This window comes from Arachis hypogaea, chromosome 12, assembly GCF_003086295.3.
Source record: "Arachis hypogaea cultivar Tifrunner chromosome 12, arahy.Tifrunner.gnm2.J5K5, whole genome shotgun sequence".
NCBI classification, from domain to species: Eukaryota; Viridiplantae; Streptophyta; class Magnoliopsida; order Fabales; family Fabaceae; genus Arachis; species Arachis hypogaea.
The window spans coordinates 53,503,501-53,528,378 of NC_092047.1; the positions used below are offsets into that span (position 1 = coordinate 53,503,501).

The 24,878-nt window shown below is 40.0% G+C and overlaps 1 non-coding gene across 1 annotated transcript; it reads right to left on the reverse strand.

Annotated features, from left to right (window-relative positions):
* Positions 1 to 7,198: 7,198 nt before the first annotated feature.
* On the reverse strand, positions 7,199 to 7,306 carry LOC112731369 (small nucleolar RNA R71). Its single transcript, XR_003167150.1, has one exon. It is a non-coding gene; the product is annotated as a small nucleolar RNA R71 (small nucleolar RNA).
* Between the last annotated feature and the right edge of the window lie 17,572 nt (positions 7,307 to 24,878).

Below are 24,878 nucleotides of genomic sequence, written 5' to 3' on the forward strand. Positions count from 1 at the left end.
ACTGAATCCTTCCCCATGGGACATGAAATTGAGGCCCGTGAAAACAACTCAACACCAAATAATGTTGGTGATCTCATTGAAGACTCTTCCATCAAATATGAGTTTGATATGGAAGTATTTTTTACACAACCACCTCCCAAGTTTGATTTGATTGATGATGAGGAGGAATTGGAAGAAAGCAACAAGCATGAAGAAGATGAAAGAAGTTGTCACGAGGTAGAAACGCACAAAGAAGAGAAAAAGAAAACCGACCTTGCATTGTCTAAGTGTGGGAAGGTTCTCCTCCCTAAGTCACCATCCAACACACCATTAAAGTGGGTAAAACCCCTAACCTTAGGCTTCACTTTCTCACTTGAATATGGCTTGCTTGAAACGGATGGGAAACTTAGGGCTCTTTGTGAGAGCAAGAGTAGAAAGGAGTTGTGTAGTGGTTGGAAGTTTAGAATTAGGCTCATTGAGGTCAAAGCTTCAAAATATGTGAACTATAATTGGAAGCATGCTATTTTGTGTTAGTCTGGGAAGAAGTCTTGCTATGTTAGAGAGAATTCTTCATGTTCCACTCGTCAACCACCCGGATGGAAGAATCATGATAATCAACTAGAAGATGGGTGCGAAAATAAGATATGGGATCCCGGATCGAAGCATGAAGACCAACTAAAGAAGCTCATATCTTGGATAGAACTCCATCCAAACTTAGTGAAGAAGGTTGGAATTTTTGTCAACCATCTGAGGCGCAAAAATCCTTGGAGAATCAAGGATGAGTACAAGCATAAGCCACCATGACAAGAGCTTCCCAAAAGTCCAACTTAAGGACTTAAACCAAAAGTGTTAGGTGGGAGACACCTCACCATGGTATACTCTTTCCACTCTCTTGTAGATTTCATCAGTAAGTGATTTGAGTTACCATTTTAGGTAGTTTTCCATGTCATTTTAGTTTTTTTAATGAATTGATTGTTAGCATTTTAACATGCATGTTGTGCTTGTTAGTAGTTGAAGGAAAAATCTTTGTAAATGGAGTACTTTGTGATTAGTTAGAAGTTGTAAATGTTGCTAGGGAATTTTTGGGCATTGTGAGCCTTTAGCTTTTAAAAAAAAAGGGGGGGTGGGGACGCATGCGCACACTGTACGCGCACGCGTCCATAAGCGGATGCAGCCCCATACTTTTTCCAGAGATTTGGGCCTCTCTTGTGCGAGCGTTAAGCCTTTAGCCCAACTCGTCCCACGCGGACGCGCACGGTACGCGTGGGTGTCTGATAAATCACTATTTTATGGTTTATCTTGTGCTCAATTGAGTGGATTTTATCAATCTTTCATACACTTATTCATATGATTTGCATGAGTTTACGTTTTCCTTCCTGATTTTGTGTTATGATTGAAAACATGCTTCTTTGGTCTTAATTTTGATATGTTTAATCTTCTCTTATTACCATTCGATGCCTTGATATATGTGTTAAGTGTTTTCAGAGATTACAGGGCAGGAATGGCTTAGAGGATGGAAAGGAAGCATGCAAAAGTGGAAGGAATACAAGAAACTGAAGGAACTGCTAAAGCTGTCCAGCCTGACCTCTTGGTACTAAATCGACTATAACTTGAGCTACAGAAGTTCAAATGATCCGGTTTTAGTTGTGTTGGAAAGCTAACATCCGGGGCTTCGCAATGTTATTTAATTTGCCATAGCTGCCTCGAAGCCAGGTGGCGCGAACGCGTCGATCACGCGGACGCGTGACCTGGCAGAAACGCAATCCACGCAAACGCGTGGACAACGCTTCCGCGTCACTTTCCCGCGATCTGTACGTACCAGAATACACTGGGGGGGATTTCTGGGCTGTTTTTGACCTAGTTTTCAGCCCAGAAAACACAGATTAGAGGCTATAAAGTGGGAGAATGCATCCATTCATTAACATGTCTTCCATTTTTCACTTTTCATAATTTAGATGTAGTTTTTAGAGAGAGAGGTTCTCTCCTCTCCCTTAGGATTTAGGATTAGGATTCCTCTTAAAGGATTTAGGATTATTTCTTCTCAATTTCCAGGCTTACTGTTCCTCTTATTTATTTTCTATTTTTATTATATACCTTTAATTATTATTTATCTTTCCAATTTAGCTTATGCTACATTCATGTTATGATTTTCTTAATTAATATTATTTGAGGTATTTCAGTTTATGATCATTTTATTCTATTTATTAATGCTTTTAATTTAATTTAGATATTTTCTTCCTTTTGGCTTTGGTTAAGTAATTGGTAACACTTGAGATGTCAAACTCAGCAGTGGTTGAAATTGGCAGATTACTAATTGATCTAGATTGCTCTAAAGCTAGTCTTCCCACAGGGATTGACTAGGACTTGAGGATCAAACTAATTAGTCCACTTGACTTTCCTTTGCTTTAGTAAAGGTTAACTAAGTGGGATTAAAACTCAATTCTCATCACCATCGATAAGGATAACTAGGATAGGACTTCCAGTTCTTATACCTTGCCAAGAGTTTTATTATTTATTTAAATTAATTCCTTACAATTTACTTTCTTGCCATTTACTATTCTTGCTTTTTATCTTATACATTAAAAAGCAAAAATTCTACCTTTTCCATAACCAATAATAAATCATACCTCCCTGCAATTCCTTGAGAAGACGACCCGATGTTTAAATACTTCGGTTATAAATTTTAATGGGTTTTGTTACTTGTGACAACCAAACTTTTGTAAGAAAGGAATTCTTGTCAGTCTAGAAGCTATACTTACAACGCGAATTTATAGTGAAAATTCTAGATCGCACGAGAGTTTCGTTCTTCAGTGTCCATGCAGCGTTGGGGGGGCAACACGCGAGCGCGCACATCGCGCTTGCACGCCACTAGACTAGATGGCTGATGAGCGGATAATTTATACGCTTTTTGGCATTGTTTTTAGTATGTTTTTAGTAGGATCTAGTTACTTTTAGGGATGTTTTCATTAGTTTTTATGTTAAATTCACATTTCTGGACTTTACTATGATTTTGTGTGTTTTTATGTGATTTCAGGTATTTTCTGGCTGAAATTGAGGGACTTGAGCAGAAATCAGATTCAGAGGTTGAAAAAGGACTGCTGATGCTGTTGGATTCTGACCTCCCTGCACTCAAAGTGGATTTTCTGGAGCTACAGAACTCGAAATGGCGCGCTTCCAATTGCGTTGGAAAGTAGACATCCAGGTCTTTCCAGCAATATATAATAGTCCATACTTTTACCAAGAATTGACGACGTAAACTGGCGTTCAACGCCAGCCTTCTGCCCAAATCTGGCGTCCAGCGCCAGAAAAGGATCCAAAACCAGAGTTGAATGCCCAAACTGGCACAGAAACTGGCGTTCAACTCCACAAATAGCCTCTGCACGTGTAACACTCAAGCCCAAGCCCAAGCACACACCAAGTGGGCCCCGGAAGTGGATTTATGCATCAATTACTTACTCATGTAAACCCTAGTGACTAGTTTATTATAAATAGGACCTCTTACTATTGTATTAGACATCTTTTGATCATCTTAGGATCTTAGGATCATCTTTGGATTACCTTATGATCCTTTGATCACGTTTTAGGGGGCTGGCCATCTCGGCCATGCCTGGACCTTTCACTTATGTATTTTCAACGGTAGAGTTTCTACACTCCATAGATTAAGGTGTGGAGCTCTGCTGTTCCTCAAAGATTAATGCAAAGTACTACTGTTTTCTATTCAATTCATCTTATTTCGCTTCTAAGATATCCATTCGCACCCAAGAACGTGATGAAGGTGATGATTATGTGTGACGCTCATCACCATTCTCCCCTATGAACACGTGCCTGACAAACACTTCCGTTCTACATGAAATAAGCTAGAATGAATATCTCTTAGATCTCCTAACCGGAATCTTCGTGGCGTAAGCTAGAATGATGGCGGCATTCAAGAGAATCCGGAAAGTCTAAACCTTGTCTGTGGTATTCCGAGTAGGATTCAATGATTGAATGACTGTGACGAGCTCCTAACTCGCGATTGTAGTGCGTTAGTGACAGACGCAAAAGGATAGTAAATCCTATTACAGCATGATCGAGAACTGACAGATGAATAGCCGTGCCGTGACAGGGTGCGTGAGCATATTATTCACTGAGAGGATAAGATGAAGCCATTGACAAGGGTGATGCCTCCAGACGATTAGCCGTGCCATGACAGGGCATTGGATCATTTTCCCGAGAGATGACCGAAAGTAGCCATTGACAGTGGTGATGTATCACATAAAGCCAGCCATGGAAAGGAGTAAGACTGATTGGATGAAGATAGCAGGAAAGCAGAGGTTCAGAGGAACGAAAAGCATCTCCATTCGCTTATCTGAAATTCCTACCAATGATTTACATAAGTACCTCTATCCCTATTCTATTATTTATTATTCGAAAACTCCATAATTATTTTATATCCGCCTGACTGAGATTTACAAGGTGACCATAGCTTGCTTCATACCAACAATCTCCGTGGGATTCGACCCTTACTCACGTAAGGTATTACTTGGACGACCCAGTGCACTTGCTGGTTAGTTGTATCGAAGTTGTGACAATTATGAATTAAGATCAGAGCACCAAGCTTTGGAGCCATTACCAGGATTTGTTCGAGCCTGGAGATCACAATTTCGTGCACCAAGTTTTTGGCGCCGTTGCCGGGGATTGTTTGAGTCTTCGGCAAGCTTTTGGTCCGGAAACATCAGTGCCAGATTCCCTTTTGATCCGGTAACAGCACCAAGTTTTTGGTGCCGTTGCCGGGGATTGTTTGAGTTTGGACAACTGACGGTTCATCTTGTTGCTCAGATTAGGTAATTTTCTTTTTATTTTATTTTCAAAAATATCTTTCAAAAATATTTTCAAAAATCTCGCATCTATTTTCGAAAAAAATAAAAATGTTTTCAAAAATTTTATTCAAGATTTTTAAGAATGAATTCTAGTGTTTCATGAAGCATATGAAGCCTGGCTGGCTGCAAAGCCATGTCTAAATTCTTTTGGACTGAGGCTTCCTAATCATCATCACAAGAGCAAGTTAGTTGTTGCCAATAAAATTTCCTGTTGTATGCATGAGAGGTATCTGCTGAAGCTTGGCTGGCCATTGGCCATGTCTAGTGTTTTGGACTGGAGCTTTCATTGAAAGCTTGGCTAGCTAGTGAGCCATGTCTAATTCCTGGACTGAAGCTTTAGACTAAGAATGCAAGATTCCTGGAATTCATATTAAAAATTTTGGAATCCTTATTTTTTCTTTTTCATATAATTTTCAAAAAAATCGAAAAAAAAAAATTTAGAAAATCATAAAAATCAAAAATATCTTTGTGTTTCTTGTTTGAGTCTTGAGTCATATCATAAGTTTGGTGTCACTTGCATATGCATCTTGCATTTTTCGAAAATTTCATGCATTCATAGTGTTCTTCATGATCTTCAAGTTGTTCTTGGTAAGTCCTCTTGTTTGATCTTGATGATTTTTTGTTTTGTGTCTTTTCATGTTTATCATATGCATTCTTGAATTCTTAGTGCGTAAGCATTAAAGAATTCTAAGTTTGGTGTCTTGCATGTTTTCTTTGCATTAAAATTTTTTTCAAAATTGTGTCTATGATGTTCATCTTGACATTCATGGTGTTCTTGGTGTTCATCTTGACATTCATAGCATTCTTGCATGCATTCATTGTTTTGATCTAAAAATTTCATGCATTGCATAATTTTTCATGTTTTCATAAAAATTCAAAAAATCAAAAAAATATCTTTCCCTTTTTCTCTCATCAAATTCGAAAATTTGAGTTGACTTTTTCAAAAAATTTTTAAAATCAAGTTGTTTCTCATAAGTCAAATCAAATTTTCAATTTGAAAATCTTATCTTTTTCAAAATCTTTTTCAAAAATCAAATCATTTTCAAAATTCTTAGTTATTTTCGAAAATTTCAAAAATATTTTTCAAAAATCTTTTTCTTATTTTTATACCAAATTTTCAAAAATAACAATAACAATTAATGTTTTGATTCAAAAATTTCAAGTTTGTTACTTGCTTGTTAAGAAAGATTCAAACTTTAAGTTCTAGAATCATATCTTATGATTTCTTGTGAATCAAGTCATTAATTGTGATTTTAAAAATCAAATCTTTTTCAAAACTAATTTCTATCATATCTTTTCAAAAATATCTTCTTATCTTATCTTTTTCAAAAAGTTGGTTTCAAAATATCTTCTCTAACTTCCTATCTTCTTATCTTTTCAAAATTTGTTTCAACTAACTAACTAACTTTTTGTTTGTTTCTTAACTTTTTCAAAACTACCTAACTAACTCTCTCTCTCTAATTTTCGAAAATATCTTCCCTCTTTTTCAAAAATTTCATTTTAATTAACTAATTATTTTTATTTTTAATTTAAAAAAAAATTTCGAAAAAATACTAACAATTTTCAAAAACCATTTTCGAAAATCACTAACTCTTTTTCAAAATAATTTTCGAAAATTATCCCTCCCCCATCTTATTCTATTTATTCATTCATATCCTAACATCTCATCTCACATCTCTGCCATCCTCACAGTTGTGTTTCTTCCATTATATTACATTCATTGTCTCCCCCTCTCCTTCTACTCACACAGGGATCCCTATACTGTGGTAGAAAGGATCTCTATTATTATTATTATTATTATTTTTCTGTGCCTTCTTCTTTGTCATATGAGCAGGAGCAAGGATAAGAACATTCTTGTGGAAGCAGATCCAGAACCTGAAAGGACTCTGAAGAGAAAATTAAGAGAAGCTAAATTACAACAATCCAGAGAAAACCTTTCAGAAAATTTCGAACAGGAGAAGGAGATGGCAGCCGAAAATAATAATAATGAAAGGAGGATGCTTGGTGACTTTACTGCACCTAATTCCAATTTACATGGAAGAAGCATCTCCATTCCTGCCATTGGAGCAAACAACTTTGAGCTGAAACCTCAATTAGTTTCTCTGATGCAGCAGAACTGCAAGTTTCATGGACTTCCATCTGAAGATCCTTTTCAGTTCTTAACTGAATTCTTACAGATATGTGATACTGTTAAGACTAATGGAGTAGATCCTGAAGTCTACAGGCTCATGCTTTTCCCTTTTGCTGTAAGAGACAGAGCTAGATTATGGTTGGATTCCCAACCCAAAGACAGCCTGAACTCTTGGGATAAGCTGGTCACGGCTTTCTTAGCCAAGTACTTTCCTCCTCAAAAGCTGAGCAAGCTTAGAGCTGATGTTCAAACCTTCAGACAGAAAGAAGGTGAATCTCTCTATGAAGCTTGGGAAAGATACAAACAGTTGACCAAAAAGTGCCCTTCTGACATGCTTTCAAAATGGACCATCCTGGATATATTCTATGATGGTTTATCTGAGCTATCAAAGATGTCACTGGACACCTCTGCAGGTGGATCCATTCACCTAAAGAAAACGCCTGCAGAAGCTCAAGAACTCATTGACATGGTTGATAATAACCAGTTCATGTACACTTCTGAAAGGAATCCTGTGAGTAATGGGACGCCTATGAGGAAGGGAGTTCTTGAAGTTGATACTCTGAATGCCATATTGGCTCAGAATAAAATATTGACTCAGCAAGTCAATATGATTTCTCAGAGTCTGCATGGAATGCAAGCTGCATCCAACAGTACTCAAGAGGCATCTTCTGAAGAAGAAGCTTATGATCCTAAGAACCCTGCAATAGCAGAGGTGAATTACTTAGGTGAACCTTATGGAAACACCTATAACTCAACATGGAGAAATCATCCAAATTTCTCATGGAAGGATCAAAAGCCCCAACAAGGCTTTAATAATGGTGGAAGAAACAGGTTTAGCAATAGCAAGCCTTTTCCATCATCAACTCAGCAACAGATAGAGAACTCTGAACAAAATGCTTCTAATTTAGCAAATCTAGTCTTTGATCTATCTAAGGCCACTGTAAGTTTCATGAATGAAACAAGGTCTTCCATTAGAAATCTGGAAGCACAAGTGGGCCAGCTGAGTAAAAGGATCACTGAAATCCCTCCTAGTACTCTCCCAAGCAATACAGAAGAGAACCCAAAAGGAGAGTGCAAGGCCATTGACATAAGCGCCATGGCCGAACCTCTGAGGAGAGGAGAGGACGTGAATCCCAAGGAGGAGGACCTCCTGGGACGTCCAGTGATCAATAAGGAGCTTCCCTCTGAGGAACCAAAGGACTCTGAGGCTCATCTAGAGACCATAGAGATTCCATTGAACCTCCTTATGCCCTTCATGAGCTCTGATGAGTATTCCTCTTCTGAAGAGAATGAGGATGTCACTGAAGAGCAAACTTCCAAGTTTCTTGGTGCAATCATGAAGCTGAATGCCAAATTGTTTGGCATTGATGCTTGGGAAGTTGAACCTCCCTTGTTCATCAATGAACTAAGTGATCTGGATCAACTGACATTGCCTCAGAAGAGACAGGATCCTGGAAAGTTCATAATACCCTGTACCATAGGCACCATGATCTTTAAGGCTCTGTGTGACCTTGGTTCAGGAATAAACCTCATGCCCCTCTCTGTAATAGAGAAACTGGGAATCTATGGGGTGCAAGCTGCTAAAATCTCATTAGAGATGGCAGACAGCTCAAGAAGACAGGCTTATGGACAAGTAGAGGACGTGTTAGTAAAGGTTGAGGGCCTTTACATCCCTGCTGATTTCATAGTCCTGGATACTGGAAAGGATGAGGATGAATCTATCATCCTAGGAAGACCTTTCCTGGCCACAGCAAGAGCTGTGATTGATGTTGACAGAGGTGAAATAGTCCTTCAATGGAATGAAAACTCCCTTGTGTTTAAAACTCAAGGATCTCCCTCTGCAACCATGGAGAGGAAGCAGGAAAAGCTTCTCTCCAAGCAGAGTCAACCAGAGCCCCCACAGTCAAACTCTAAGTTTGGTGTTGGGAGGCCACAACCAAACTCTAAGTTTGGTGTTGAACTCCCATATCTGAACTCTAAGTTTGGTGTTGGAGAGTCTCAACAAAGCTCTGCACATCTGTGAGGCTCCATGAGAGCCCACTGTCAAGCTATTGACATTAAAGAAGCGCTTGTTGGGAGGCAACCCAATGTTTATCTAATTCTTATTTTTATTGTTTTTCATGTTTTCTTAGGTTCATGATCATGTGGAGTCACAAAATAAACAAAAAAATCAAAAACGGAATCAAAAACAGCAGAAGAAAAATCACACCCTGGAGGAGCATCTGTCTGGCGTTCAAACGCCAGAACAGAGCATAGTTCTGGCGCTGAACGCCCAGAATGGGAGCATCCTGGTGCTGAACGCCCAGAACAAGCATGGTTCTGGCGTTCAACGCCAGAAATGGCAGCAAATGGGCGTTGAACGCCCAAAATGGGCACCAACCTGGCGCTGAACGCCCAGAGTTGTGTGCAAGGGCATTTTGCATGCCTAAATTGGTGCAGGGATGTAAATGCCTTGACACCCCAAGATCTGTGGACCCCACAGGATCCCCACCTACCTTCACTCACTCTCTTTTCTCTTCTCAATCATCCTCTATTCCCAATAAACACTCATCCCTTCTATCTTCCATTTACCACTCACATCCATACACCCACTACCCTCAAAATTCAACATCTCTCTCCCACCCAATCCCACCCATATGGCCGAATACACACTCCCATCCATCTCCTCCATATCCTCTTCTTCTTCTATTCTTTCTTCTTTTGCTCGAGGGCGAGCAACATTCTAAGTTTGGTGTGGTAAAAAGCATAGCTTTTTTGTTTTTCTCCATAACCATTAATGGCACCTAAGGCCAGAGAGGCCTCTAGAAAGAGGAAAGGGAAGACAAAAGCTTCCATCAAGGGTCTATAGCTCAGTGGTAGAACATTTGACTGCAAATCAAGAGATCCCTGAGATACCTCAGGGGATACATTTTCTTCCACACAATTATTGGAAGCAACTAAGGGTGGAACATCAAGAGCACTCCATCATCCTTCATGAAATCAGAGAAGATCTAAAAGCAATGAAGGAGGAGCAACAAAGACAAGGAAGAGACATAGAAGAGCTCAAGGACATCATTAGTTCCTCAAGAAGGAAACGCCACCATTACTAAGGTGGACTCATTCCTTGTTCTTACTTTCTCTGTTTTTCGTTTTCTATGTTATGTACTTATCTGTGTTTGTGTCTTCATTACATGATCATTAGTAGTTAGTAATTATGTCTTAAAGTTATAAATGTCCTATGAATCCATCACCTCTCTTAAATAAAGATTGTTTTAAATCAAAAGAACAAGAAGTACATGAGTTTCGAATTTATCCTTGAACTTAGCTTAATTATATTAATGTGGTGACAATACTTCTTGTTTTCTGAATGTATGCTTGAACAGTGCATATGTCTTTTGAAGTTGTTGTCTAAGAATGCTAAATATGTTGGCTCTTGAAAGAATGATGACTAGGAGACATGTTATTTGATAATCTGAAAAATCATAAAAATGATTCTTGAAGCAAGAAAAAGCAGCAAAGAACAAAGCTTGCAGAAAAAAAAAGGGCGAAAAAAAAAAATAGAAAGAAAAAGAAAAAGCAAGCAGAAAAAGCCAAAAGCTCTTAAAACCAAGAGGCAAGAGCAAAAAGCCAATAACCCTTAAAACCAAAAGGCAAGGGCAAATAAAAAGGATCCCAAGGCTTTGAGCATCAGTGGATAGGAGGGCCTAAAGGAATAAAATCCTGGTCTAAGCGGCTAAACCAAGCTGTCCCTAACCATGTGCTTATGGCGTGTAGGTGTCAAGTGAAAACTTGAGACTGAGCAGTTAAAGTCAAGGTCCAAAGCAAAAGAAGAGTGTGCTTAAGAACCCTAGACACCTCTAATTGGGGACTTTAGCAAAGTTGAGTCACAATCTGAAAAGGTTCACCCAATTATGTGTCTATGGCATTTATGTATCCGGTGGTAATACTGGAAAACAAAGTGCTTAGGGCCACGGCCAAGACTCATAAAGAAGCTGTGTTCAAGAATCATCATACTGAACTAGGAGAATCAATAACACTATCTGAACTCTGAGTTCCTATAGAAGCCAATCATTCTGAACCTCAATGGATAGAGTGAGATGCCAAAACTATTCAAGAGGCAAAAAGCTATAAGTCCCGCTCATCTGATTGGAGCTATGTTTTATTGATAGTTTGGAATTTATAGTATATTCTCTTCTTTTTATCCTACTTGATTTTCAGTTGCTTGGGGACAAGCAACAATTTAAGTTTGGTGTTGTGATGAGCGGATAATTTATACGCTTTTTGGCATTGTTTTTAGTATGTTTTTAGTAGGATCTAGTTACTTTTAGGGATGTTTTCATTAGTTTTTATGTTAAATTCACATTTCTGGACTTTACTATGATTTTGTGTGTTTTTATGTGATTTCAGGTATTTTCTGGCTGAAATTGAGGGACTTGAGCAGAAATCAGATTCAGAGGTTGAAAAAGGACTGCTGATGCTGTTGGATTCTGACCTCCCTGCACTCAAAGTGGATTTTCTGGAGCTACAGAACTCGAAATGGCGCGCTTCCAATTGCGTTGGAAAGTAGACATCCAGGTCTTTCCAGCAATATATAATAGTCCATACTTTGGCCAAGAATTGACGACGTAAACTGGCGTTCAACGCCAGCCTTCTGCCCAAATCTGGCGTCCAGCGCCAGAAAAGGATCCAAAACCAGAGTTGAACGCCCAAACTGGCACAGAAACTGGCGTTCAACTCCACAAATAGCCTCTGCACGTGTAACACTCAAGCCCAAGCCCAAGCACACACCAAGTGGGCCCCGGAAGTGGATTTATGCATCAATTACTTATTCATGTAAACCCTAGTGACTAGTTTATTATAAATAGGACCTCTTACTATTGTATTAGACATCTTTTGATCATCTTAGGATCTTAGGATCATCTTTGGATTACCTTATGATCCTTTGATCACGTTTTAGGGGGCTGGCCATCTCGGCCATGCCTGGACCTTTCACTTATGTATTTTCAACGGTAGAGTTTCTACACTCCATAGATTAAGGTGTGGAGCTCTGCTGTTCCTCAAAGATTAATGCAAAGTACTACTATTTTCTATTCAATTCATCTTATTTCGCTTCTAAGATATCCATTCGCACCCAAGAACGTGATGAAGGTGATGATTATGTGTGACGCTCATCACCATTCTCCCCTATGAACACGTGCCTGACAAACACTTCCGTTCTACATGAAATAAGCTAGAATGAATATCTCTTAGATCTCCTAACCGGAATCTTCGTGGCGTAAGCTAGAATGATGGCGGCATTCAAGAGAATCCGGAAAGTCTAAACCTTGTCTGTGGTATTCCGAGTAGGATTCAATGATTGAATGACTGTGACGAGCTCCTAACTCGCGATTGCAGGGCGTTAGTGACAGACGCAAAAGGATAGTAAATCCTATTCCAGCATGATCGAGAACCGACAGATGAATAGCCGTGCCGTGACAGGGTGCGTGAGCATATTATTCACTGAGAGGATAAGATGAAGCCATTGACAAGGGTGATGCCTCCAGACGATTAGCCGTGCCGTGACAGGGCATTGGATCATTTTCCCGAGAGATGACCGAAAGTAGCCATTGACAGTGGTGATGTATCACATAAAGCCAGCTATGGAAAGGAGTAAGACTGATTGGATGAAGATAGCAGGAAAGCAGAGGTTCAGAGGAACGAAAAGCATCTCCATTCGCTTATCTGAAATTCCTACCAATGATTTACATAAGTACCTCTATCCCTATTCTATTATTTATTATTCGAAAACTCCATAATTATTTTATATCCGCCTGACTGAGATTTACAAGGTGACCATAGCTTGCTTCATACCAACAATCTCCGTGGGATTCGACCCTTACTCACGTAAGGTATTACTTGGACGACCCAGTGCACTTGCTGGTTAGTTGTATCGAAGTTGTGACAATTATGAATTAAGATCAGAGCACCAAGCTTTGGAGCCATTACCAGGATTTGTTCGAGCCTGGAGATCACAATTTCGTGCACCAATGGCCATGCACGCGGATGCTCGCTGTACGCGTACGCGTCCCTAAGCGGCTGCCACCAGTCCATACAATTTCTGGAGAGTTATGTTGGCGTTGGGCCAGCATTGAGCCTTTAGCCCAACTCATACCACGCAAACGCGTACAGTACGCGTGCGCATCCTTATTAATTAGCCCAGTCACGCATGAGTCCACGAGACGCTCCTGCGTCCATCCCTAAATTCATCAATGCACGCGGACGCGTACTGTGCACTCCCACGTCGGTTCCAAAATTGGGATAACCCTAGGGCGTGACGAGCACTCGCGCAGACGCACCCACTCAACCCCTCTTCTTTTCCAACACCTCTCCTACCCCTTCTCATCCCCATCGCGCCTCCGACCACTGCGCCGGCGTCCCTCCACCGCCGTTGCCCCCACCTTTCTTCTCCCACCCTCACTCCCGTTCCCTATCTCCGTTTCTCACTTATCCCTCTTGTCTCACTTGCCCCTCTCACCACTGCAACCCTGACCGAGCACAGCCGTGGGGTCACCGCCACCACCATCTGAGGCGGCTACTCCATTTCTAACCCGCCTCATCCCTACTACCTACCCAGTCCCAATTCCCATCTCTGCCCTGCATTCCAAGTTACCAGCCTCTGCTCCAACTCTATTTTATTTCATTAAGTTTATTTTTGTTATTAGTTGCTGTTAGCTCTTGTTAGTTAGTTAGAATTTGAATTTTGATTGTTAGGATAGATAGAAATTTCTGCTGTTAGGTAGCTAGGATGTGGATAGAGGATTCTAGGCCTGATAATTGCGCCGTATTTGTTTACCTCTTTGAGCACCTCTTGATTGACTGCTGAGTGGTATGTTCATGAATTCTCATGATGAACTTTTCATATTCTGCCACGACTTGCTGCATTTCTCACTCTGACATTGATTGATGCTGCTTGGATATATGGTTATTGACTGATTAGTGCTTCTGAATTCATATGGCTCCCTTGTTGTTTTTTGCCTATCCAGGAACATCCAATATTATGCCGGAATGCTGCTCGATTTTCCTAGAACTGTTTTTAACCCCACATTTCCACTTCGGATTGAACTTGGAATTTTCATATTGATTCTTGCCTAAACCGCACCAAGTTCAATCCCTGGGACTTTCGGGCCAGCCTCCTATTCTCATTTTGGTTCCCATGATTCGCAATGACTAAAGAAACTTCAGGAAGTGCTTAATTTTTCAATTGAATCAATTGGCAATTCTCTTTCATAATGTGTATTCTTCTACAATATTCGGTGTACCATCTTTGTGTCACTCTTCCACTTTTCATAGTTACACAATTGCTTTCTATATCTTGCAACACCAATTATTGTGAGTCCATTATCCATGTTTTGGTATCTCTATATTCTCATGATTGTGAACAAGATTCTTGTGCACAATTTGTAACTCTCTATTAATTAAGCTATTCTCCATCATACCACTAACTTTCAACTTTATTTTTTTTCTAACTCACTAACTTGTCTAACCTACTAACTTCACTTTTCAGTTCACCTAACTCTGTAACCATTCTTTTCAGGTGTGATGATGAATATGCCTAATGCATGACTTTTGTGCTATATTGTTTGAATTGTTTGAATTCTTAGTCTATAGTTATGTTTTCTACGCTTACTTGGATTCCGAGTTTTCAATTTTGGGTCACAACATGATTACTTGCCATTTACCTTGCATCCTAAACATGCTTTCCCTTGCTTCTTGCTACTTGCATACTTGCTCATTCACACTCATACTCTATTTTCAGGATGTCGGCTAAAGGAAAAGGCAAGGCCACCTCCAAAAAGAGGAAAAGGGCCCCAGATTCCACTTTCTCTCCCTATGTGGATTATTCTAAAAATCCTATTGATGATGAGGAGAGGGCAAATCAATCCTTACCTACCCAAGATTCAGTAAAGTTCCTGAATCTCTACTGTGAACTTCGGCTCCCGAGCTACAACACAAAGAACTTGAACATTGAAAAGAAGTTAGCCCTTCCATCCGATTTGAGGCAAACGATTAATAACAGCATTGAGAGGATGGGTTTAGACTTTGTGGATCGAGAGCTTAGCCGGGTGAACCGGTCGTGGGTGAAGGAATTCTATTGCAACTTCTTCTGCCACACCCTTGACTCGGTTCTGGTTAGAGGTATTCAGGTGCCCATCACTGAGTAAGCTATTGAGGACGCCCTTACCTGTAGGCCGAAGGAAGGTGATACTAATGCCTTCGAGCAGGCCGAGGTGGAGCTCCACTGCATGACCTTCGATTTTGATGCTTTGAGGGCAGTGGTAGCTACCCCAGAGGCCCCCTGGGTCATGGATGCGGAAAACAAGGCACCCAAGGGGATGCGTTTTATCTATTTGAGCAAGGAGGCCAAGATATGGTAGTAGATTTTTGCCCACTACCTCATGTCGACTACCAACTTCTCAGAGATTCCTATGGCCATGTTAATCCTGATCAGCTGTGTGGTGGAGGGGAAGGAGGTCTATTTCCCCCGGCTGATCAGGCGGTTCATGTGGCGGGCCCATATTAGAGGTATCTTTCTATTTTCCGTCCTTATCACACAGATGCTTCAGCGGGCCTGTGTCCAGTGGCTACCGGAGGACGTGTCACCACCCCCACCGCTCCCTAAAAAGGAGCCGGTGACCATTCCATGGGGGTCCTGGGTGAACGAGAAGCCTCCTTCCCGACGCCGATCTCGAGCCAAAGCAACAGAAGAAGGAGCTGGACCCTTTTCATCATCAGCCTCAGCAGGTGCATCTACCTCAGCGGCAGCACTTCCTTTACCACCACCACCAGCACCTCAGCCGACTTACTTACTGGTTCAGTGTCTTTTCCGATTCATGGATTGCAGCAAGCGCCAGATCATGCGTCGCCTGGACCGGATTGACCAGATGTTTGTGGCCCAGGGCCTTGAGCTGCCCCCTCTTCCAGAGTCCTCCAGTTCAGATGAGGAGACCCACAAAGAGGAGCATACGAATTTACATGATAAGGATACTCATGAGGAGGAGCAGGTTCACGTGGAGGCACCATCACAGACCCAGGCTACTCAGGAGATACCTCAGCCACAGCCCCAGCCAGAGCCAGAGCCGACTGGTGTACCTCTCCCTGAGCCTGAAGATTAGCATCGGGCATGATGCTTGATCTTAAGTGTGAGGAGGTTGCCGTTGGCACCGTCGGTAGATCGGTGAATATTTCGGCTATTTTCCTAATTATATTTTTCTAGTTATCTTATTCTGCACGTTATTGTATATATTGGTTGTTTTAGATATTTTGGATACTTCTATGTTGCATACTCTTTCATTTTGGATGTAGATATTGTGGATGTTAGATTTTATACTTTAGTTGGGTTTTTCTTTATATAGTTATCCTCTTAGCTTGTCGTTGTGATTAGAAATTATTTTGGAATTGTTAAGACCTAGTTAACCCTTTTTCATATGAAACTTGTTTTGATTGAAAAAGGGAAAAGGGTAAACTAAGGAATTTTTGGAAACTCTCAATCACAACATTGCATTAATAAGCTTAGTCAAAATGATGATATTTTCAAAAGAATCCATCCATAGAACACACCCCAGTTGATTGAAAATTTTTTAAACTTGCTTGAATTCATACTTTGTGAAGCATGTATTGAGCCAAGAACACAAGCATGTGAGATTTGAGCCTATTGATGTAGTTACATTTTATAACCACCTATTTTCCATTCTTGTGTGTGATTGTTCCCTTCCTATGATTGTGATCCTTGATTTGCTTGATTCTATATGTCCATTTATTCCTTGTATTCATGCATTTATATGATTGAGGCCATCATTTCAATTAGCTCACTTACTCAAATAGCCTACCTTCTATCCTCCATTGTTAACCAATTTTGAGCCTACGCTTAACCCAATTGTTCCTATTCTAGCACATTACAAGCCTAAAGCGGAAAACAATAAAGTCTCTTGTTTGGATCTTTGATTAGCTTAGGCTAGTGAGAGTGTCTTATATTCCAGTTTGGGGAGATTAGGAACATTGGTTAGGATGAAAGAATATTTTGTATTTGTATTTGGGAAGTTGGGTGCATACTCATGTATTGATTAAATGTATAGACCTTATGCATTGATGTTCTTGTATGTAGCTTGAAAGAAAGAAAAAAAATGAGAAAAACAAAAGAAAAAGAAAAAGAAAAAGAAAAAAAGTAAATGTGAAAAAGAAAAAAAAAGAAAAAAATAAAAAAAAGAAAAAGAAAGAAACAAAGAAAAAGAAAGAAGTAAAAAGGGGACAAAATGCCCCAAAGCAAACCTCAATAAGGATCAATGCATAAGTGTTGGAAAAATCAAAAGAAATGCATGAGTGTGTGAAAAGTGAAGGATGGATAATTAGGTTAGTACTTGATTGTATAGGTTATTATATGGGTTTGGTGGGAAAGTCTAGACTAATCAAAGATTTAAATCTCTAGTCTACTTAGCCATATATGATCCCACCTTGATCCTAACCCCATTACAACCTATGAGAAAGACCTCATGATGAATGAATGCATACATTGAATGATTGTTGATTGTTAGATGAAGAACAAATTTTGGAAAATGTGATTAGGAGAGAATTGAATGAATAAACCCCTAAACACTTGAGTGAATAGAGTGGATACACATCCGGTGAGGGTTCAATAGCTCAATTACATGTATTCACCCCTATTATCTATATTCTTGCAAGTTTGAAATTCTTTTCATAATTCAATACAATTGTGGTTTGGACTTGATCCCTATTACTCTAGCTCTTATGCTCATATATATTCTCTTGGAAGTTTAATTATTTTGACCAAGCATTTGCATTCACCCTAGGTAGTTGCATTTAGATGGGATTCATGTAGTTTAGTTGCATTAAATAAAGATCATACCCCTTGTTTCCCTTTTAATTTAGCATGAGGACATGCTAAGGTATAAGTGTGGGGAGGTTGATAAACCCCATTTTTAGGGTTTATCTTGTGTTGGATTTAGAGTATTTTGCTAACCTTTTCTCACAATTAACCAATGATTTAGAATGATTTTTTGTGATATCTCTTATTTGTGCCTAAGTGTAAAAAGCATGCTTTTTGGTCTTTGATTAGATAACTTTAACTTCTCCTTGATTCCATAAGATGCCTTGATGTGTTTATTAGTAATCTCAGGTTGAAAAAGGCTAGGAATGAATCAAGGGAGCAAGAAAGGAAGCATGCAAGTAGAGAAGATCATGAAAAGCCAAAGAGTTGAACTCGGCCATGGACGCGCGTGCGCACCAGGCGCTTTCGCGCACATTGCGAACTTGCCCATGGACGCGTACGCGTGCTGTGCGCATACGCGTTGGTGCTGATTTATGATTTTTTTAATGAAAACGTGGCCAGCGAATTCTCAAGGCCTATGGGGTCCAATTCAAGCCAACTTTGGCGCCAAAACACTCAAAAGGACCAAGGATTGAAGGGAGAGGGGAGGACCTATCATAACACACATTAGGCTAGTTTAGTTTGAGTTTTAGAGAGAGAAGCTTTCACTTCTCTCTAGAATTAGGATTAGGATTAGGTTTATTTCTTAGATCTAGGTTTAAATTCATGTTCTCTTCTACCTCTTCTTCTTAATTCCTTGTTGTTACATTCATTATTCTTCCGTTGTTGTTATTACTTTCTTCTATTTTGTTTGTAGATCTACTCTTGTTCATTCTATTTTCTTTTAATGCAATTCGAGATAATTCATGTAGATCTTGTGTTCTTTGATTGTTGTCATTAATTTCTTACATTCAATTGTTGATAGATTTTATCCTTGTTATCAATTTACTATGCTTTCCTTTCGTGCCTCCCAAGTGTTTGATAAAATGCTTGGTTGGATTTTAGTATATATTTTTCTCCTCTTGGTCTTGATAGAGTAATTAGTGATGCTTGAGTTATCTAATTCCTTTGTAGATTGATAATTAGAAGTTGCTAATTGATTTGGATACCACTAAAGCTAGTCTTTCCCTTGGGAGTTGGCTAGGACTTGTGGAATCAAGTTGATTCACCCACTTGACTTTTCTCCATCGTTAGGGGTTAACTAAGTGGTAGCAATGGACAATTTATGGTCTCAATTGAGGAGGATAACTAGGATAGGACTTCTAATTCTCACAACCTTGCCAAGAGCCTTCTAGTTGTTAGTTTACTTTCATTGGCATTTACCTTTCATGTCTAATATCTCAAAAACCCCAAACATAGCTCCATAACCAATAGCAAGGCACTGTATTGCAATCCCTAGGGAGAACTACCCGAGGTTCAATACTTCGGTTTATAAATTTAGGGGTTTGTACTTGTGACAAACAAATTTTTGTATGAAAGGATTATTGTTGGTTTAGAAACTGTACTTGCAATGAGAATTTATTATGAATTCTAAACCACACAAAAGTCCAATCATCAGCAGGCTGTATGTTATTGATGCTAGTTTGAGCAGCCGCCAATACTCCTCCAGATCTGAACCCCAGAGTTAGTGCGGATCCAGTCTGATTGAAGGTGAAGCTCCTGCAGTTCATTCTCCTTGGTGATCCTACTTAAAATGCCACATACAAGGTCGAATCTTCCAGATCAGAGGATTCTGCGCCTTTGGGTTCTAGCCTCTACCACAGAGACCCTAATCTCCCCATACTTCGGCCGAATTGGTGTCTCGAGAAGTCCCTAAGAAATTTGTGGATTAGCCATCTAAGAGATGTATAATCAAGCTGGTGGTTCATGATTGTCTGCTGAAAGACTCACTCTGAATCCATGTGGAATGTGATATCCTTATGCCAGTTCAACGCATTCATATTGATGAAGAACGAAGATACATCTTAGAATAGAGAATCAAACACGAATTGAGAAAGAGCAGTAGTACTTTTATTAATCCATAAGAGTCAGCAGGGCTCCTTCCCTCAACTTAGGAGGTTTAGAAACTCATACTGATAGAAAATACAATGTTAAACAAAAATATGGCAAAAAGTCCCCTAAGATTATGTAAAATATCCCTTAAATACTAAACTAATGACTAAGGATTAAATAAGAAAGGTAAAACAATATTTTTAGTGCTAAAATCCACCTTTGGGGCCCACTTGGTGAGTGTTTGGGCTGAGCCTTGATGAGATCCATGTGCTATGAGGCCTCTAGGGTGTTGAACGCTGGCTAAGGGGTCCTCTTTGGGCGTTTGGACGCTGGTCTCCTCCTTTGGGTGCGAGACGCCTGGAATGGGGCAAGAGGCTGGCGTTGGACGCCAGTTTTGGGCCTTCTATTCTGAAGCAAAGTACGGACTATTATACATTGCTGGAAAGCTATAAAAGTTAGCTTTCCATAGCAATTGAGAACGCTCCATGTGGACTTCCATAGCTCCAAAAAAGCTCTTTCGTGTGCAAGGAGGTCAGATTTGGACAGCATCTGAAGTGTTTTTTCTGTCTCTGAATCAGACTTTTGCTCCAGGATAAACCACTATTTCTTGGTTTATCTTGTGTTTAATTGAGTGGTTTCATCAAGCCTTTACCCACTTATTCATATGATTTGCATTATTTTATAATCCCTTCCTAGTATTGTTTTATGATTGAAAACTTGCTTCCTAGAGATCTTTAATTAGTATATTTTAATTCTCCTTTATACCATTCGATGCCGTGATCTGTGTGTTAAGTGTTTTAGGCTTTATAGGGCAAGAATGGCTTAGAGAATGGAGAGGAAGCTTGCAAAAAAATGGAAGGTACACAAGAAAATAAGGAGATGACCAGCGAGCACCGACGCGCACGCATGGCTCGCGCGAGCGCGCGGAATGGAGAAATTTACAGCGACGCGTGCACGTGCCTGACGCATACGCGTAGATTGGAATCTGCACAAAAGACGCGCACGCGTGGGCGACTCGTACCCGTGACAAGAAAATTCGCCAAATGACGCGCACGCGTGACTGACGCGTACGCGTGACCTGTGCGATCTGCAGAATTAACAGAAAATGCTGGGGGCAATTTCGAGCCAAGTTTTGACCAAGTTTTCGACCCAAAAACACAATAATGCCAGGAAACATGCAGAGACTCAAGAGACACGTTCACATATTCTCATTAGGATAGTTTTAGGTTTTTAGATCTGAATCTAGAGAGAGAATTACTCTTCCTCTAGTTTTTCTTTACATTCATAGTTTATTAGTTTTATGCTTTTGCTTTTGGATATTGAAGAGTCATCACTTCCGTTGAAGATACTATTCTAGTTTATTTCCTTACTCTTTTCTTTATTTATTCCATATTCTTAATTCTTGTTTAGAGTGGTAATTGGATTATTTTCATGGATTGTTAATGCAAAGGATTACTTTTACTTTTAATTAATTTTGAATTCCTATTTTATTTAATTTATCATGTCTCTTTTCTATTCCAAACTCCCAACAACGAAGATGATATCCATGTCAATAGAGTAGATTCCCTACTTGACATGGGGGTTGATTAGGAGGAGACACTTGAGTTGGAATGCTCAAGTGGTTAGTTAAATTGGAAGTTGTTGGCTAATTCTGTATTTACTAACACTAGACCTTCCTAAGGGAGAGGACTAGGATTTGCGAATAAGAGTTAGCTCAATCACTTGAATTTCCTTTATTTAGTAAGGGTTAACTAAGTGAAAATAACAACCTCTTTATACTACACTTGAGAAAATTCCAACAAGGATAGAACTTCCAATTAATCATTCCCCCAGTCAAGGCTTTTCAATTAGAATATATATTTCTCTTTTAATTTACAATTATTTATTTTCTGTCATTCAACTCTCAAAATTCTCAGAAAACTACTGATTAATAACTTAGCACCCTTTCTAGCAACTCGTTGGGAGACGACCTGGGACTCATACTCCCAGTATTTTTATTCTAATCTTTTTGTGACAACCTTTCTAAATTGATGAGGCGGATTTTTGCTGGTTAAGAGCTATACTCGCAATGCTGTTCTATTATATTATAATCTCTTAATTGGTCTAACTTCTGCCATGCATCAGTTTTTGGCGCCGTTGCCGGGGAGTTGCAATTGTGTGCTGAATTATTAATTAGTGTATATATTTTTATTTTATTTGCATATTTTATTTTATTTTATTACCATGAGCTATATGTTTCTTTCATCGAATGACGCATTCACTGCTTGATCCGAGCTTAGCTGCATTTGATCCTGAAATTGAAAGAACTCTTTCACGTATTAGGCGAGCTCGGTGCAAGTTAGCCTCAGAGGGTGGTGAAGTGATTGTTATCGATTCACCAGGCTCATCTAAGGGCGAATCTGAACCACCATATGAGGAAGAAACAAGCTCCTTTACTACTGATTCAGTTGATTCACGTGCAGATAACATGGCAGCACCTAGGAGGATTACTATCCAGGAAGCTGGAGCTCCAGATTTTACACTGCAGCCGTATCAAGTGCATCATCCAATTATGGCTACAGATTTTGAGCTGAAGACTGCACTAATCAACTTGATGCCTAAATTTCATGGCTTACCTGCTTAGGAGCCTATCAAGCACCTAAGGGATTTCCAGACAGCCTGTTCTACTGTTAGGCGTCATGGTGCAAATGAAACTTCTATTCTGTTAACCGCTTTCCTGTTTTCTCTTGAGGGAAAGGTGAGGGAGTGGTACTACTCCCAACCTGAAGCAACTGTTACCAACTGGGATACGCTCAGGAGAGAATTCTTGGAAAAATACTTTCTAGCCGAAGTTACAGACAGACTGAGGAAAGAGATTTCCTGCATTGTTCAAGGAGAATCAGAGACTCTTTATGAGTACTGGGAGCGCTTTAAGAACCTTTTGGACGCATGCCCCCATCACATGATTGATGGGTTAGTTTTGATCAGCTACTTCACTCAGGGCATGAAGCCTCGGGATAAAACTACACTAGATGGTGCTAGTAATGGTTCTCTGAAAAAGTACAAGACCGCAGATGAGGCATGGCAACTGATTAGCGACTTAGCTGAGTCTACTAGAAATCACAGGCACAGGAATAGCCACTCAAAAGCTATTGCAGAAGTTTCCTCTAGCAGTGAGACTACTGCTCTTACATAGAGTATATGTGAAATGACCAACCTACTGAAGCAATTGCAGTTAAATCAACAACAAACTCAGCCCTCCCCACCACAATAAAGCCAACAGTTAGTTCCCCAAAGAGTATGCGGAATCTGTGCTGATTATAGTCATTATACTGATGAATGCCCACAGCTCCAACAAGAAGACAACACTGTGGTAGCTACTTATAACTTCTATAACCACTCAAATCAAGGATACAATCAACAAGGCGGCAACTACAACCAAGGTGGGAACCACAGCCAAGGATGGCAGGACAACTCCAACCAAGGTTGGAGAGATAATTCCAACCATGGCTGGAGGGATAACTATAACAAAGGAGGCAGAGACAACAATGGAAATCAGAGGTGGAATAACAACAACAGACAGTAGAATCAGAACCAACCTTACAGAGCTCCTCACCTAAGACAGTCACAAGGACCCCAACATAACCAACAACAAGTCCCACAGATCACTTATCCTACTTCCTCATCAAATGACGAGATGCTTCGCTCTCTTGCACAAGGACAACAAGACATGCAGATTACACTGAACTCTACTCTAAACGGTCTGAATGCCACTTTACAAGCTCTCGCCGCTCGGATAGATTCATTACCTACTTCCACTAACCAACATTTAAGTTCCAGCGGAATTCCTTCTTAACCCTTACCTAACCCCAAGGGTGGCATCAATGCCATCACTTTGAGGTCCGGAACCACAGTACCAGAGAGGAATCAGGAGGAGCCAAGCCCATCAGAACACGCCCTAGTTGAGGATATGGTAAAAAAGGAAGAAGCTGAGGAGGAAGAGAAAGTACAAGACAAGGTTGAAGAAGAAGTAGCTCAGCAAGGGAACGGAGAACCAAAGGATGCAGAAACTACAAGTGGCACCATTCCTATCCCATTTCCACACCTTGCAAGGAAGCCCAGAAAGAAGACGAAACTTGATCCCAAAATGGTAGAAATTTTCAAAAAGGTTGAGGTAACTGTTCCCCTTTTTTATGTTATTCAGCAAGTACCTAAATATGCAAAGTTTCTAAAAGATTTATGCATACATAAAGATAAAATTAATGCTTTAAAAACTATTCCTTTAGATAGTTCTATATCTGCTTTAATGGGAGGTATACCTGAAAAATGTAGTGATCCAGGTCCATGTATGGTAAATTGTACCATTGAAGGTGCAATATTTTCTGATTGAACGTGTGATTTAGGAGCGTGTGTTAGTATAATGCCATTGTCTATATATGATACCTTGAGGCTCCCTCCCTTAAAAAGGTCGGCAGCTCGTTTTGTGTTAGCAGATAAAAGCATTATTACAGTAGTTGGAATTGCTGAAGATGTATTAGTGAGCATTAAGGGGCTCACATTTCCCATTGACTTCTATATCCTGGAAATGCCCCCCTAATCACTCAAGAAGACCATCATCAATCCTGCTTGGAAGATTACTCCTGAAAACTTCGAAGTTCAAGCTGGATGCATTCTCAGGAACTTACTCCTTTGAGATAGATGGCAGAACAGTGAGTTTCAGTTTAAATGAAGCTATGAAGCACCCTCCGGAAGATCATTCTATCTTTCAGTGCGACATCATTGATGAAACTATAGCTGAAGTTCACCAAGAAGAAGTAGAAAAGAAACACATGAAGCAAGGTCCAAGTGTGGGGACACCCTCTAAACACAATGAGGACACTTTGCCATTATCACTAGCCCTGGATGATCTAGAGCCTAGCCATGAGCAGAAATTGGAATTGAAGCCCCTTCCTCCACACCTCAAGTATGCTTACCTTGAGGATAATCAGAAGTTCCCAATTGTTATTGCAAGGGAACTCACTTCCCAACAAGAGGAGCAGCTGCTTAGTGTGCTGAGAAAACATAAGAAAGCAATTGGGTGGAGCTTGGCAGATATAGT